The 8,423-nt window shown below is 38.4% G+C and overlaps 1 protein-coding gene across 1 annotated transcript in view; it reads left to right on the forward strand.

Annotated features, from left to right (window-relative positions):
- Nucleotides 1-8,423, forward strand: part of LOC146552738 (ubiquitin carboxyl-terminal hydrolase 37-like) — a 49,455-nt gene that overhangs the window by 36,581 nt on the left and 4,451 nt on the right. The gene's annotated exons all lie outside the window — the stretch shown is intronic.

Raw genomic sequence — 8,423 nt, forward strand, 5'->3', positions numbered from 1 at the left:
TGTGTGTGTGTGTGTGTGTGTGTGTGTGTACATGTGTGGTGTATTCATAATTGTCTCTGGTACATTTGTTGTATGGGCAGTATGTGTTCACTGTTTGATTGTGTAATTACGTGTTACGCACTGGCAATGCATGCCGGTAGATGGTAATACAGGAAGTAAAGAGATGGTCTTACCGCACACAGTGGTCCCGCGTACTTATTCAGATTCAGAGTAAGAATCACACATATGTATGTATATATTCATTGGGTGAATGTGCAGTAGTAGCAGCAAGCAGGTGAATTCTGTACATTAATATGAATAGACATCTGACTATTTTACAGGATAGACAATATAAACATATTTAAAATTAAAGGAATTGAAATGTACATTGTGCCTTGGTTTAGTGTCTGGAAGAGTCCTGACTCAGTCAATTATGGATGATGTGAGAGGGCGGGTGTGTGTGTTTAGGGCACGGATGGCTTGGGGATAGAAGCTCCTCTTGAGTCTCTGTCCTTGCGGAACCTTCTACCAGATTGCAGAAGTTGGAACAGTTTGTTGCCAGGATGGGACGGGTCCTTCAGTATCTACGCTGCTCTAGTCCGGCATCTCCTGGTGTAGGTGTCCTGAAGCGGGGGGAGAGCAATCCTGCAGCAGCATTCTGCTGTACGGATCACTCTCTGGAGAGCTTTCTTTGCTAATCTTTGTCTGTCCCAAATATTTTTCCGAGAACTGTACAGACTCTTTTAGATGTTTTCTGGCAGCCTGACCAGGTCTTCCTGTTCCTATCCCTCAATATTTCCATCTCTTGGTTATAGACCTTGATGATGATACACCTGGCTCCTCAAGGAAATCCTGTACTTGATTAGATGTTATCACATTGTTTTTGTTAACCATGTAAATCTGTCATTGTGCACTAACCCTGCTGTGGTCTTCCAGATATTTTGATGTTGTAGAAGTGCCCCGTGCATTTTTTCTTTTAAGAATTCACAAGGTTGTTGGCCTCTGCTGATGTTTTTGCTGTCTCTCTGATGGATTTATTTTCAGCCTAATGATAGCCTCCTTCACTTGCATCAACATCTCTTTGGATCCAATGTCGAGATTTCCAAATACAAGTTTAACACTTGGATTAAACTCCAGATTTCATTTGTTAGAAAACAACAAATGAACAGACCTCACTTGGCAACTGCTTGTCAGTCAATTGTCCAATTATTTTTGAGCCTCTGAAAAGGGGGACTGTTTAAAAGTCCTAAACAGTCAGTGCAATGCTTTTGTTAACCCTCTTAAATTAAAACTGTGGCGAAATACAGAAACATAATTACAAAAACTTGTCATTGTCCAAATATTTATGGACATAACTGTATTCATATACACCACCAAACTATTGTTTATACGGTGGGTTTATTTCACAATATTAATGTTTCTGCAAACTTTTATCTTCCAAACAGTAAATTAAAAGACTTGAGTGTCAGGTTGAGCTGTACTTTTATGATTAATGGCACTACTTTGTGAGTCACTCCATGCAGCAAATAACCACAATGGTAAAAGCTGTGGAACGCACTGCAGGAGATTAGGAACTATAAAACTAAAAGGATGCTGGAGAGAAAGGCCAGACGTGTCTTTTGGGGTCTTCCTGTAGCACCCTGAAGCCACTGGTTGTGAGCTGAAAGAGAGCTCAATAATTTAAACTCTGTCGTGCCAAATACTTAATTTTCTCTTCCATTAAACTCGTTTTATTTTGTTCCTTCATCTACATTTAATTTGATTGGCTTACATTTGTTTCGTTCCAAGACTTCGACCGAATTCCTTTTCCTAAAGGCAACATGGGTTTCTCCGAAGTTCATTCAAATTTAATAGAGTCGTGGTATCTTGATTTTTATGTAAAAACACTCTCCTCATATCGAGCCAAGTCCCCGAGTTGAGGGGAAAAGCAGCGAGTGAGTGGACTCCCCAACAATGTGCCAACATTTCATGAAAACACTGGCTTCACCAGAGTGCAAAATGAACAAGCACTGCTTCATGATTTTCTTCTTCTGCGTTCCTTTAGTTCCTTGTTTCAAATTTTAACTTGCAAGGTTATTTCTGATAGTTACTGAAAAGGTAAACAGTTTGCGTTTCTTATGTTATTCTAAATATAAGCCAAAAATAATGTCTTTCAGTCGTATTTGCATACTGTCACTTACACATAGCAGCCTGTTAGATTAGCGTCGCAGGAGTGTAAACAAAGGAAAATGGCTGACCTGGATCTGTCTAAAGATAACAGGACAAAATGTCTATGTATTTATTATTATCTATTTATTCAATAGAAACCCCCCATCAGGCTGTGGTTATAAAGTGGGTTTCGACCAATTCGTTTTTACCTATGTTTACGATACAGATACAGTTGCCACAGAGAGTAGTGACAACTAGCTGTCCCTTAATTCTACACATACACCTTATTTAGAAATCTTATTTTTGATCATTGCTACTGTTGTAATCTGCTAGCAATGAAAAGATTTTTGGTTTCTTCTTGTTGTTGCTTTTACTCTGAGTGCTATTGATCAGTCAGCTTTGAGCAAGGAATCGTTGCATGCAGGTAAACAGTTTGCTTAAAGAATAAAAGAGAAGTGGCAGAAGACCAATGCCAAAACCACTGGCTATCATCTGATAATTTAGTTAATTTCTCTCTGTTGTTAAAAATGTATCTGCAGCATTATTGACTTTTTCACCTTTATTGTTCTGCACTAGAAGCTGTTGTACAAGTGACCCAAGTCGCCGTTCGTAAACAATGACCAACAGACAAAAACAGAATTGCCTACAACATCAGACTCACAAATGGATTCTAGTAAGACTGATCATTACTTTTCTGTTGTTTCCTCTTGTTTTTCTTTCTTTTTCCCATCCCTGTCTGTGTCCTGTGTGTACAGTTTGTACTTTTTGTTCCTTACCTCTTGGACAGCTGGGTAAAAGTGCCAGATATCCTGCCAAGCTTAGGCTTAAAGTCCATTTTTTTCATAGAATTTACTCTCTTATTGCGTGACTAACTCACTGTTGCCACTCATGCTGAACTCGTACCCTGATCAGGACCAGCATATGTTCAGTTTCAGTTTAAAATCAGGTAGAAGCGCCCACAAGTGTGATATAGATCCTCTGCTAGGAGAATGTGTTTTCTTTTAAAGTTCAGCATATTAAGTTGTAGTTTAAAAAACCCCATAAAATGAAGCCCATCTATAATGTTACCGAGGCACAAAGTGTGTGTCACCTTCTCATTGGATTTGACATGTATTCAGTAGAGCAGGGCGATATGGCCAAAAATATTTATCACGATATACATTTGAAAATTTGCGATAACGATATAACTGACGATATAATTGATGCGAGACAAAATACTCCACAACATTACTAGCGCAAAAAGACAACCTTCCATTAATTTTCACTTAAACAAGAAGCTGGTTTTTATGTACATTAAAGCTTTATAAAAATGTAACAGTGCAAATGCAAATTCCTTGCTGAAAGTTTAACCAAAAGGCATTTCCAGTAGAAATGGGCTGACATATCCGAGCATAACCATATATAATATCCACTGAAGTTAAAAAGAGGTGCTTTGCAACATTAAACTGTAGTGTGCAGTACGTATTTTTTTGGACCATAAGGCACATTGAGCTAAACAAAGCAGTTAGATAAATCAAACTTTATTAAACTCATTCTTCTTGCTTCCTCCACTTCTGTACCATTGATTCATTGATGTTGAATTCTCTGGCAGCTGCTCTATTCCCATGTTGTTGCAGTATATTAATGACTAGCCTTGTATTGTGGATGGATTATCTCAGTTGTTCTCCTGACTGACGTTTGGTCCGTTTACAGCATCCTGCCATGCGATTGCATTTGTCTCTAACCATGAGGAACCTTAGTGTTCATCCTCCAGCTTCACTGTTTATGTTATGCTAACATAGCTGTGTCGCTAGCGATCACGTAGCACATCATTATATACCAGCTAGCCCAACTTCAGTAACCCTACAAACGTCACTGCTGTTTAGTTTCCTGTCTTCATTTATGTTGGAAGTGATAGCAGAGCTGTACGTTTGATTTTTTTCAGAAATCTCTCAGTCAGAACATGCTATATCATGCTTAGGTAACTAGCGAAACTAGCGAGCTAACTTCCGCTAGCTTCCTGCTAACTTCTAACTCCGTTAAATGTAATAAATTTTGTTTTCATGGATGCCTGGAAGTTAAACTGAATTGTTACACCTGGTAAAGCAGCAATGCTGATCGTTTTATTAAAGATGAAAGAATTTAGACAGTTAACTCTCAGTGATGCTGCAGTGTTTGTTTGACCTGAAGTGTACTGAATTTAGGACCCAGATTACTCCCAGATTTAAGAGCATCTTAGTCCGACAAATACAACAATAACGACGGCCGCTTGCATGTTCTGCAAAAAAATGTGCTTTGTTGTGTATCTGACGGACAAACACCAAACCAGTTCCACATCACTGAAGTTGCACCATTTTTACAAACCAATTCTGGTTCATCTGTTTCACTCAACAATCGGCCATGTGCATATGAAAACAAAGGCACTGCGCATGTGCGTTTTACTCATATTCTATCGCGATATTTCATTTTCCTATCGTTGCCTAACATTATACCGGTATTACCGTGAACGGTATAATATGGCCCAGCCCTAGTATTCAGTTGGTGATGCTGGAAGTGTTTACACGATTTTATGTCTAAGTTACACTCCTGGAATTTTAGCTAATAGAGCGTAGATTAGAAAACTGATCAGTTGCATTTGTTGGCCATTTATCACCAAGCATACCAATTCAGTCAATACAAATAATTTCCTTTGTGTTTTCCAAAGGTTTTCTCCTTCATTAGAGTGTGTTGCCGTAACCATTTTTTTCAGTTTGATTTTCAGGGTGTCTTTGAATTCTGTCCCACTGTAGGTTGAACATTTTAATTTGATCAAAAAATGGCAACACGTTATCCAGTCCATATCAGTAATGGATATCCAGCATGTTTTTTCCCCTTTGAGATGTGATGTGTTTTGAAAGTGTTCCTTTAATTTTTTTTAACAATGCATTTAACCTTATATAGATTAGGGAAAATCCAAAAGGAATTCAAACATGTGCACCCATTTCAGTTTTTAAAGAAGTTAATATATGCTGCACAATGATAACACCCTGGAATAAAGAAGAGGTCAAATAAATCTTTAATAGCCCCAGATTACCATGACATGCGAGTGATGAAACCTTTGACCACAGCTGTATATAATATGTGTGTGGATGTCTTTTTCACCAGTTTATATATAAATATGTACAGCTGGCACAGCAAAAACACATTTTCGAAGTCATAGAAGAGCCAAGACATCAACTCCCGATTATTACCTATGCAGAAAATCTTTATCTTTTCACTCTTCACATGAACAGCAGCGAGAAATATTGAGTGTCTTAAGACTTGTCATCTCCCTTACTTCTCAAACATGTCTGCTGAATTACAATGAAGCCATTTTGGCTTTTGACAAAACAGAGCCTAGTGCAGAGTGCTGTTGAGTAAAGTGAGAACCAGTGGGTAGCATTTTCCCCTTATTCTCTTTCATCCATGAGAAATGAAATGAGAGTAGAGAAAGCACCCTGAGAGGTGAATGGATATTCTGCCACCTGCGGCACAGACCATGTCGACTGTTGAAAATATCTATATAGTACCAAACGCCATTTAGATTCTGCCTCAGAGTGTGACCGTTTGATGAGACGCTGAAGCCCGGTGACATTAGATCATCATTTTATGTTGCTACTTTCATTTGAGCTTCTTTAAAGCCAAAACAGTATGAGGTCTGATGGATTCTTTGATGCTCTGTACATATGTTTCTGTGTGGGTTTATTCTCTCTTAAAAGTAGATTTGTTTTAAAGGGAACATACCATGCTTTATTTTCTGCCATGCATATATTAAAATGATGTTGGATGCGTATTTATAACATGGCCAAAGTTTCAGATAATGAGGCCAAAACCTCAGGCTTCATATTTCATTAAATGTGCCGTCTCCAACAGTTTTCCTGGACACCAGTGGCTGTGGATTTCCTTAACATGGTCATTTGAGGCTGGCTGCTAGTACAGCAGCCCAATGTTCCTTCTACTGAAGCTTTCGATTCGCAGGAAGTTGTTATGGTCCTGGATATGCTAGCCTGTGATTTGAGTTTTTTGTGGACTTTCTAGTTTTCTTTGTGTAAATGTGTGATTCTTTGTCACAGTCCAGGTGAGCTGCTGGAAATTTCCACTGGGTTCCAGATTCACCTGTGTCCGCCAAGACCTGCGTTGTCTTGTCACCGCCAGTTTGTCAACTAACCCATGTTAGTAACAGGCTCTGATGCTCTATGCTATTGTCTCAAGTCCACCTTGTTCTCTTGTGCTGCAGTTTTCTGGTCACGCCACGGCTCATCCCTCAGGCTTTGCTCATTTCTCAGACTCCAAGCCATACTCTCTGCTCTTCACACGCCACCTCTTGGAAAGCTTCCAGCTCTACACCTGCCTGCCCTCCTGTCACCTTTTGCTCGGTGGATCTCTCGAACCCAGGTCAGCCATTCCACTCCGCTCAGCTCACCCGGAGCTACACCTTCTCCCATCAAATCTACTCCAACTCCACCTGCAACTGCTACCACACCCGCTTCCAGCCATGACTCAGTCCACCTCGTTAGTCCCTCACCCCTCACCCTGCTAAGTTGTATTCTGTTTATATTCTAAGTTGCCATGTTTCTATGCCAAGTTATTATGCTGTGTTTGTCACCACCAAAATAAAACTGTTAAAACTACTTCTGTTGTCTTCGCACTCTGTTCCACACTTGGGTCCAATTTTAAAATTATTTTCCCCTTTGTGTATTAATTCTGTTCTTTTTCTTGGGTTTTGCATATCTTCCATGTTGTTCTGCCCTTTCTGTAAAGTTTTCATCAGTGGGGTCCCGCTTGTTTGGTTATTTCCTCTCTTACTTTGGTAGCCTTTGTCTAGTGTGCTTAACGGGATTTAGTTTATTTCCCTTGTCCATTTTTGTTTGGTTTTTTTCCTTTTTAAATGTGTTGCACCTCCTGTTTTCTCTTTCTTTATTATCTTGTGTATTATCATGGTCCTACCTCATGCCCATGATTAAATATGGATTTTATTTCAAACTGAGTCATTTAAAGCTAATCTGTTACACTCCAATAATAATATGAAGTTGTAAGGTTTCCTTTAAATGTTCCATTAAAGTGCCCATAATCTAGTAATTAATATTTATTTAATTTAGGTACCAGGAATAGCATTTTAATGATATTTGAAGGTAATAAGTACTCCTTAATTTATGATTTTGTTTTTTAACTAACATATGGATTTAGGGCATGTGCACATGATAAATGTTTTAATCATCACTGAATTAAGGTTAAGTATTAGATTTGTATATTAACAGCAACATTAATACCATCCTTTATATATCACAGTATTCATATAACTGATGATTAAGTCTGTAAAAAATTGTAGGCTCATTTAATCAGTTTAAGTAAAGAATCTCCTAAAATACCATTATTTGTGCACCAGGAATGTTTCAGCCAAATTGAGGTGGTTTAAGAATTACATTGGATCTCAAACATGCGTGTGTGCATACTCTGTAAAAGATGGATGAATAAACAATGATAATAAATACTTCAAAGTGGCTCTGTCCCCACTGTAACAGACTGTGCTCTATAATAAAACAGCCTTGTGATTTCATCCGCTTTTATTAAATTTAGTTACAAATCGCATATGAGAACAAACATGTGTTACCTTGGCAACTGTTGATCACACTTCAATCCCTTTATTATTCACATAGAAGAGGTGCCATATGTTGAATGCATTCCATTGCTAACATTCTGGGGTGATTTGAGATTTTTATGTCTGAGACATCCTGTTTTATTTCTTGTAGGTGAAAGTAAGTTTTTTTTCCCCCCACACCTCTTTGGATAGGAAAAACACAAATATTTCAAAGATTAAGATATTGTCCATCAGCAGGCAGCATAAATCGTGGCATGACCGGTTCTCACCCACAACATTAATTTGACAAATTCTTCGCCAAAGGCTCACAACTGCCACCTTATTCCATACTGACTTTTCTCCTGTTTATCCTTAGTTCTGTTTCATCTTTTAAAATGATTTTTCTAAATGTTTTATGCACAGTGACTTCTATTCTTAAACTATTTTATTCAACCACAGGTAAACCTCTGTAACGTCCACCGAGAGTAAACAGATGGATGTAACTTTGAGGTCTGAAAACTGAAGCCAAAAAAGTAAGTGTTTTAAACCTGCATTCTATTTAATGCCCATCAGGGGGTAACTCTTGTGGTTGCAGAATGACTTCCAGTTGTATACCTCTCTATGGGAAAACAGCCCTGGCTTTCTTTTTCGCTCTGCAACCTCACTAAACACTTTCCTGATGACTTTATGACCTAGATTTGGGTTTTACTGAAAAGAAAAT

This window comes from Mchenga conophoros, linkage group LG18 (assembly GCF_057382185.1).
Source record: "Mchenga conophoros isolate Kocher_MC1m ecotype Shallow Benthic linkage group LG18, M_conophoros_male_GT1.1, whole genome shotgun sequence".
Taxonomy (NCBI): Eukaryota; Metazoa; Chordata; class Actinopteri; order Cichliformes; family Cichlidae; genus Mchenga; species Mchenga conophoros.